Source organism: Humulus lupulus, chromosome 8 (assembly GCF_963169125.1).
Source record: "Humulus lupulus chromosome 8, drHumLupu1.1, whole genome shotgun sequence".
NCBI lineage: Eukaryota > Viridiplantae > Streptophyta > Magnoliopsida > Rosales > Cannabaceae > Humulus > Humulus lupulus.
This window is the reverse complement of record NC_084800.1, coordinates 158,714,041-158,724,219: the sequence shown is the minus strand read 5'-3', so window position 1 is coordinate 158,724,219 and position 10,179 is coordinate 158,714,041.

Sequence of the window (10,179 nt, the reverse complement as noted above, 5' to 3'; positions counted from 1 at the left end):
AAGCCCTTCAACTCCTCAGGTTCATCTCCCTTTATTCCAACCAAAACTCAAACTTAGAAACCACCACATTAAAACCCAGAAAAACACATCAGGAAACCTTAAAACTTACCTCAAGTGACTGGCTAAACCCTACTAGTTCTTCAAGCTTCACCAAGGTCCTTAGCCCTAAGCTCCATCTTGAGCTTACTCTGGAATTCCAGCTCCAAAACTCACAAAGAATGGTGAAGAGATGACCCAGCCGAATGAGAGAGAAAGAGAGAGATAACACTAAGTGTCCTGTTTTTCTTTCTTTCCTTCTTCTTTTCTTTTCCTTAAGCTTCTGAATTAATCTACAACTTCCACTAAAACATAAAGACAGATATACTTATCCCTTATAGTCAAATGACCATATTGCCCTCCCAATTAAACCAAGCTTTTAAATATCCTAAGGGCATTTTAGTCATTGCTCCCAATTTCCACTAACTCCTCAAGTGTACTAAATATTTACCACTTAATTCCCATCATCTAATTGGTCACCAATTATATTTCTCAATATCAAATCATCTCCAATATATTCTCTAAATTCCCAGATACATCCCCAGGCTCACACCAAGCCGGGTATAATTCCCCGCTGTGACTTTCCCGCTAAACCGCTTGTTAAGATCGCCTCGAGCCACAAGCTGCGAACATACCCACATAATAATGTGGTCTCAACATTAGCCTACCAATATTCACACAAGTATGCATTTACGCTCTCAATGAGCCAAATTACCAAAATACCCTCACAACAGAGTATATAACCCCATGCATGCCTTTATCATCATATAATAATATGACCCACATAATCATGCATATAATCATATAATAGCACAGTAAATCAATTATGGCCCTCCCGGCCTCCTAATCAAGGTCCTAAACCTTATTAGGAAATTTGGGTCGTTACAGACTAGGCTGTGTCCTTATGCAGGCAGAGAAGGTGATTGCCTATGCATCACGACAGTTAAAGGATTATCAACAGAGGTATCCAACTCATGATTTGGAGTTGACAGCATTGGTCTTTGCATTGAAGGTATGGAGGCATTACCTTTATGGGGAGAAGTGTGAGATATATACAGACCATAAGAGCCTTAAGTACTTCTTTACGCAGAGGGATTTGAATATGAGGCAGAGGCAGTGGTTGGAACTGGTGAAAGACTATGACTGTGATATTCTCTATCATCTAGGTAAAGCCAATGTGGTGGCTGATGCCCTAAGCCGGAGAGGTTCGGGGCAGTTATATAGTGTGAGACAGATATCCAGGGAGTTAGCTGAGGATATGACCAGGGCAGGGATTGAGTTAGTAGTGGGCCAGTTAGCCAACATTACCCTGCAGTCTACTCTCCTAGAGAGGATAAAGGATAGTTAGCTTCAAGAGCCACAGTTGGTGAAGGTTAGAGAGGAGGTTCTAGCTGGAGTAGCTAGAGACTATTCTATATCTGACATGGGCCTGTTGAGATACAAGGGTCGGATTTGTGTTCCGATGGATGTTGTTATTAGACGAGAGATTCTGGATGAATCTCATGCCACCCCGTATTCCTTGCATCCCGGTACCACCAAGATGTAACTTTGTATTGGTGGCCGGGGATGAAGGGTGATGTAACTGAATATGTAGCCAAGTGTCTGACGTGTTAGCAGATCAAAGCTGAACATCAGAGACCTGCAGGATTATTACAGCCCTTAGACATTCCAGAGTGGAAGTGGGAAGATATCGCAATGGATTTTGTGGTGGGCTTGCCTAAGACAGTGGGTCAGCATGATTCAGTATGAGTAATAGTGGACAGATACACTAAATCAGCTCACTTTCTACCAGTGAGGACAACTTATACCGTTGACCAGTATGCGAATCTCTATGTTAAAGAGATAGTACGTCTTCATGGAGTTCCAAGGTCGATTGTGTCAGATCGAGATCCTACCTTTACTTCCAAGTTCTGGGGAAGTTTGCAGAAGGCAATGGGCACACAAGTGAAGTTCAGTATAGCGTATCATCCTCAAAGTGATGGTCAATCTGAAAGGACTATCCATATACTGGAGGACATGGTGAGAGCATGTGTACTGGATTTTGAGGGGTCTTGGAGTAAGTATTTACCCCTGATAGAGTTTTCCTACAACAACAGCTATCAGGCGACCATAGGAGCGGCTCCTTATGAGATGTTGTATGGTAGGAAGTGCAGATCACCTATTCATTGGGATGAGTTGGGTGAGCGCAGATACTTGGGTCCTGAGGCAGTTCAGAGGACCAATGAAGCTATAGAGAAGATCAGAGCTCGGATGCTCGCGTCGCAGAGTAGACAGAGGAGTTATGCGAATCCAAAGCGTAGGAATGTGGAGTTTCAGGTGGGATATTATGTCTTCCTTAGAGTCTCACCGTTCAGAGGGGTGAGAAGATTTGGCAAGAAGGGCAAGCTGAGCCCTAGGTTTGTAGGACTATTTGAGATCTTGGAAAGGATCGATCAGGTAGCCTATAGGTTGGCATTACCACGGCCGTTGTCAGCTGTGCACAACGTGTTTCATATCTCGATGCTATGGAAGTATGTTTCTGATGAGACTCGTGTGCTGAGTTATGATAATCTGGAGCTGCAGTCAGATTTGTCCTTCAAGGAGCAGCCAGTCCAGATATTAGACAAGAAGGACAAGGTCCTGAGGAATAAAGTTATACCTTTGGTGAAGGTATTATGGAGGAACAGCAAGGTCGAGGAGGCGACCTGGGAGTTGGAGTCAACTATGCGGGATCAGTATCCCGAGCTGTTCAGGTAAAATTTCGAGGACGAAATTTCTATAAGGGGGGGATAGTTGTAACATCCCAAATTTCCTAATAAGGCTTAGTGCCAGGATTAGGGGGCTGGGAGGCAATAATTGAGTTATTATGTGAATTATATTATAATATAATTATGCTTGTATTTTAAAGATATTAAATATGTGTATGTGGGTTGTTTCTTATAAGAAGGGCATATTAGTAATTTGACCCGTTTAGGGTATAAATGTGAATATGTGCTTGTGTGGTTGAGACCACATTATTATGTGGATATATTTGGGTTACTCGACGAGAGGCGGTCCCGATGAGCAAGAAAGCGAAAAAGTCACAACGGGGTCTAAATACCCGGTTCGGGGTATTCTAGGAAGTTAGTGCATTACCGGGAATTAGTGGGTAATGTGAATTTATTGGTAATTGTGTGAGAATATCGGGAGTAGCAGGAATTATAGAATGCAAATTGTGGATAGCGAGATTTAAGGCAAAGGACAAAATTGCCCTTGTGAACACTTTAGGAATGAGATAAGGGCAAGGGGAAACTTAGTCATTTATACTGTGGTTTAAGACTTAGGTGGCTGGGATATACTCAGAAAGTTTGAGAAGTTACATGAAAAAGAATTCAGTAGCTCCCTTTCTCTCTTACACGTTCTCTAGGTGCCATAGAAGCTTGAGGAGGTTTTTGGAAAATTCAAAGAGTGAAGCTTGGGAATTAAGGTGCCAAACTTGGGGAAACTAGAGGTTTAGCTCAAGGGTTTCATCACAGCTGAGGTATGAACTTTGAACTTAAATTTGTTTGGTTAATTATGCTGAATAATTTAGAGTGAGGATGTCTATGCATGCTTGATGATTGAGAGGTTGGGTTTGGTAAGTTTGATGAGCTTTGGTGTGATAATTAGTTGAGTTTTATTGGTGAGAATGAATATATATGTTGTAGGATTTGAATTGGAGGTGTGGGTTGAATTTGGTTAAGCATTGGCTGGGTTCGGTTGAGGAAAAACCCAGAAATTTTTGGGTTCGTGGTGATGAGCCGCGGCTCTTCTATGGTGAGTCGCGGCCTGCGAGGAGGATTTTGAGCCAGCAGGGCTCGGATGCAGGGGCGGGCCATGGCGCGCGTTGATTTTCATGGAGGCCGAGCCTCTGGAATCAGAGGCGGGCCGCGGCTCGGCTGTGAGGGGTCGCGGCTCTTAAGGGGAAAATTGACCTTAGTGGGGTTTTTAGGTTGGAAACTTAACCGTTTGGGCTCGGGGTCGATTCTACTTCCTTGTTAAGTGGAATTCGAGGTCTCGGGGGTTAAGAGTTGGTCTGGAAGTTGTTATTTACTTACTATTGATGGGAACTTCCTTATCGCGGTTGTGACTAGGTTTTCGCTAAGGGCTTGAATCGGGGATCGTACTCGGAGGATTGTCGCTAGTAACCTGCATACGGACCAGAGGTAAGAAAACTGCACCATTATGTGAATGCATGATTAGAACCTAGTTAAGGTAATGAATATGATTATAATCATGTTGTGAATGTCTGATTAGATATGTTGTAACGTGCATAATTATTATTATGCTTATAACTGTTGAGTGGATGTATTATAATGCATTGTGTGATTATCTGTTAAGTGTGCTATATGGAACATGAGACTGTTTTTCTGACTGTGAGGCTTAGTTTATAAACTATGGTATCATTGGAGTGTTAAATGGAGATCAACTTACTAGTTGAGAATTTGATGGGTTCTGGGAGATTCTTAATAGTTAAGAATCTCAAGGCTTCAACTTATAAGTTGAAGGCACGTGGTGGCTTGAATTATAAGTCAAGGGTATAAGGGACTTAGTTTATAAGCTAAGATTGGCATAATGCATGTGGAGTGCAGGCCACCATGGCTGGGCCACACTGGGAGTGCAACATGCACTTGACTGGCTCGGATGCCAACAACCTGAAAGAAAGTGCAACAAGCACTTGTGTGACTCTATGGTCTCCAATTGAGTTTAATGGATGTACTAGACACAGTTATTACTGTTTGATGGTTGTTTTGTTCATTGAATTGTTGATTATGTTTTCTTGCTGAGTCTTCTGGCTCACAGGTGCTTTGTGGTGCAGGTAAAGGTAAAGAGAAGCTCAACCAGCCATGAGTCGGAGGGCATTAGCAGTGGTATGTACATATGCAGTCCACTCGACCACCACGGCCGAGATGCTCAGAGGAACTATGGTTAAACCCAGCTTTTGCCGCTTAGGACGGCTTAATGTGTAACCTGAGTTTTGTAACAGGCTTTTAAACTAATGTTTTTGGGATCCCATGTAGAGAATTGGTTATTAACTTAATGGAAATGTTTATGAGATAATCAAAAGTTTTTAATACCTAAACCATAGTGGCTTAATCACATGTTTAGTCCAAATGACTTGTTAGTAAGTCCAGCACTGGTTGGTAACGGACCCTAATTACCAGGGCGTTACAGTACCTCCCCTTCCAGTTCAAAGGTCACCATTCTTCGCTTGTATTCTATCGTTGCCCCATATTTTGATAACCAATCCATCCCCAAAATCATATCAATGTCATCCATCACTAGCTCAATCAAATCCATAGAAAACTCCCTACTGTCTATCTCTATTAGTAATTCCCTAACCCATCTCTTAGAGACTACCAGTTCCCATGTTGGCAACAAAGTCCTGAATCCCCTAGCATACATATCACAAGGTCTACACAACCGATCTATCACTCTAACAGATACAAACGAATGAGTAGCTCTTGAATCAATCATTGTAGTAAATGAAGAACTGACACTAGAAATATGACACGACCGAGGGACTAGCCTCAGCCTCAGTCTGGGTCAAGGTGAATACCCTGGCTGGAGTGAGGTTGTCGCTCTTCTTTGGCTCTTCTTTTCTGGCTTGTGGGCAGTCCTTCCTCAGATGACTAACACTCCCACAAGTGAAGTAGGCTCTGACTTTGCACTCTCCCTGATGTCATCACCTGCATCGAGGACACTCTAGGAAACTCCATTAGTAGTCTCCCCTACCCTAACAGCCACTGAAAGCACACCGTACCCTCCTATCTGAACCAGGAGGAACAAAAGAAACAGGGGCCTTTCTCTTTTGCTCACTAGGGCCACTACCCCAGCTAGAACCAGTGAAAGGAGGCACTGTCCTCCGAGCATCACGTCTAGCGGCGCCCTCTCGCCATATCTGATCCTTGGCCCCCTCAGTTGTAAGGGCCTTCTCCACTACCTGAGCATAGGTGGTAGTCCTCAGATCCAATATTATTTTGACATCACGGGATATCATGACGTTCAATCCCCACACCAACCTATCTCTCTGTGCCATATCAGTAGGCACCAAGTCTAGCGCGAACTTCGCCAACCGGTCAAACTTTAGTGTGTATTCTGTAACCATCAAACGATTTTGAGTCAAGTTGACAAATTCGTCTACCTTTGCAACTCGGACTGTAACACTATAGAATTTCTCATTGAAGATGCCCTTAAACTCTTCCCAATTCATAAATTCCACATCCCTCCTCTGGGACACAACTTCCCACCAGATACGGGCACCTTCTCTCAACATGTAGCTGGCGCAGGCCAACCTATCATTCCCTTCCACCCTCATGAAATCCAGGATGGAAGAAGTCATATTAATCCACTGCTCTGCCCGCAATGGGTCTGTTCAGCCCTCAAAGGTGGGAGGATGCTGCTTCTTGAACTTCTCATATAAAGGCTCCCACCTATTTTCCATCACAGTTTGGGCTAGAATGCCCAGAGGATGGGCATGTTGCCTCAACTCTTGGAGCTCATCTTCTGTTCACTGAAGCTTTCCTTCCATTTCTGCAAACAACAATTATTAGTTCGATGGGGCAGGTGGAAGGTCCTGACCCTCGTTGTCATCTTTGGCCCTATTGTCGCGAAGTCTGATCGATCACCGAGGCATAACTGCAATATTCCTGCAATCAATGACGCCGCACATCAGGCATGATAACAACATCCAAAACCACCTCCCAGTCCCATCAATCAGTCACAAACAACAGATCAACACATCGCACACAACATAAGCAGAAAACAATCAAGGAGGTCATGCCCTGACATCATACATATATAAACAAATTCATCATGCTCTATCTATAATACTCAGGCAAACAAGACAACTTAAGCAAGAATTTAAGCACATAATTCATTTAATATCGACCAACCCTAAGTCAAGCTTGTCACTGGCAACGAGTGTACATGTTCAGTCTATCTCCAGGAACCATAAACCTTGGCACGCTTTGATACCAAGTTGTAATTCCCTACTACCTTAGAGTCATTACCATGTGATTTATAAATGTGCCATTAGCTCGCTAATCGAGGTTTTAGGTTGAAAAGTGTGATTTAAATTTAAATAAAGACTCATTTGACAATATTAAATGTAAAAGATTTGGACATTCATTAAAATCATAAGAGTTATACATTTGGGATTCCAAAAATATTGTTTGAAAATATATTACAACTCAAAAATGCAAATACAGTCAACCTAAGCGACAAAACCAGTCATTTACAATAAATTCCTCATACAACTCCGGTCGTGGCAACCAGGTAGGCCGAACATGTACACGCCACTCCACGCTCTCCAACTCATGGTTGGTCGACCTTTCCCTTGCCCTTACCTACACCATAGAGCACCTGTGAGCCGAGGCCCAGCAAGAAAACTCAACGCATAACATAATATAAATCAATCTGATGATACACAACTTATACAAATAGCAGATTAAACATATAACGGCCTATGCCGACCCAAGTGCTTTACCAAACACTTGGTTCACGATAATCACCGAGCAGGTGAATACAGCACCCTTAGAGGGTCTTTCCCTAGCGGCCTGCACTCAGCGTGCTTTCTCAATTCCCAACCTTTGTCGTTCTCGGCCTTCGCCATTCTCGACTTTCGCTGTTCTCGGCCCTTGCCGTTCATTCATAGTCATGCACTACAAAGCATAGCATTTGCAAGTATTCACACATATATATTAAACACAAATAATAGGGCCATGCCCTGAAACACAAATAATAGGGCCACACCCTGCTCTACGGGCACAAACAGTTTCCTTACCTGTGTCCTGAGCTGATAGATTAATGCGATCACGAGCATGATCCCCTAACCCGAGCTTTGACGTAAACCTAGTCACAACGCATCCATAATAACAATCCGACATGCCCTATTCCAAATAAGAACTTCAGAATAATATCATATGCTCTGGGACCTCGAATCCTACTTAACCGGGTAGAAGGATCCTTCCCGAGCCCTAATTTGACCAAAAGAACCCATGTTTGCGCCGTGACACCCCTACATTTAGAGACACGACCCTCTACAAGTCAGAGAGCCCAGCTCTTGATTTCTCTAGACACGCGTCACAGCGTGCCCTGCCCAGGGTTGCGACACTGAGGCGATTCAACAAATCTCCAAGGCCTTCTGAGTTCATGCGGGCCGCGGGACTCAAGAACAGCGCCGCAAAGCGACCCCGCGAACCCAGAATTTCCCCAACATTTTAGATTTCCAAACTCCCAAAAATTGTTTGAAACGTGTTCAAAAGCCAAAATTGAGTCCCAAATCACTTACACTATACTCAGAGCAGCACATAAACTCAAAAATCTAAACAAAAACCTCATTACAACCCAAATTCAATCACCTAAGTTACAAACCCCAAAACTCTAACAAAAAACAAAGAAATTCATAAAAAAAAAAATCATTCTCTAATCCTTACCTTTGTAATGATTTCGACCTTGAGCTACTTCCCCAACACCTTTAGCTTGATTTCCCTAAATCCCCAGTCTCAAATCTCCAATTTCTGAGCAAATTCCTTCAAGGTTCTCAAAACCCCTTCCAAAGACCAACAGAGTGAGAGAAAGGCTGAGGGAGTGTGCTTCTTCTTTTCCTTCTGGTTAGTTCTAGTGTCCCAACCCAAGCATATGTCTATCTTGGCTTTGATATGAGCAAATCACCCCCATGCTAACCTTAGCCACTTAAATTCCTCCAAGGGCAGTCCCATCATTTTCCACATTCCACTAATTCCTCGAGGGTTCCTATAATTCCCCATTAAATCCTGACATACCAAAATGATCACTAAATAATCACCCATTACCTGGTAACCCCGAACACGTGCTATATTCCCAAAATACCCATAGGCTCCCCCCGAGCTGGGTATTCGACCCCGTTGTGACCATTTTCCTATTCTACTTCCTAGGAACTTCTCGGATCACACATCATAAATATATCACCACAATATCGTGGTCTCAAGCACAACACACATATAATTCACATTTATGCCCTCAACAAGCCAAAATTACAAATATGCCCCTATTAACCAAAATGGGCCCATATGCATATTTAATTCACCTAAACATGAATTTATAATCACATAATCATTTAAATAACATAATAACATATTTAAATCAACCATGGCCCTCCCAACATGTTAATCAAGGCACTAAGCATTATTAGAAAATTTGAGACGTTACAAACTCCTAGAATAATATTTTCACCAATGAGGGCAACCCAAATCCATACTTGTGAACATCATGGGAAAGAGTTCAATGGGTAAGAAAAAGTTATTAGGTAAATAGTTTCAACACTAACATAGTCGTGAGTTCCATCCAAGGATGGTTAGTGTTGGTTGCTACCGAGTGAGGCTTAAGCCTAAGGCTTTTAATGAAGTTCAGTTGTGTGCAACAAGCATCTCTAAAGGTAGCAAAGATGTTGTAAGAACTTCACCTATGTAAACTTAGAGGTGGTGCTGCCTCTCATGGCAGTTGGAGTTTTCTCCCCGGAAAGTTCATGAAATGGATGAGCACAGGGCCATGAAAAGTACTAAGTGCGACAGTGGGAAAATGAATGGTCAAGTGGAGGTGTGTGAGGTATTACCGGTCATGTCATTAAGGAGTACTTGGTTCATTATTTTAGACACTAATGAATTCGATAAGGCTTTGTAATACTTTCACTAAGGTAAAGTTCAAATCGAAAGATATTTTATTTTATGCACTAAAACTGTTAAGCTAAGAAGAGAGGGTTATATTTAGCCAAGTGGGGGAATGTTGATATTGGTTAAATATAATGGTTATGATGTTTACACGTTGAGGTGCAAAATACTTAACGATTTTCAATTAAATAGAAGTGAAACCATGAGAATGTGTAGAATGCATCTAAAAGTGACTTTTGTGGGTCTAAGGTGATGAAACGAGGTATCCAAACATTCCCAAAAAAATTGGTAGCATTTGGAGCAATTTTAGGACCATTGGAGGGGTCCAAAGTCAGAGGGGATAGCGATGTGTCACCCCCTAAGTGGCGTAGCATCGCCAAAATGCAAAGGGATTCAAAAGCCCTAAGAGGCAATGCATCGCCTACATGCAAAAGATACATCGCCTGGGCGGTCTTTTAGGGCCGTACAGTTTACGTAAAATGCTCCAATTGATGTG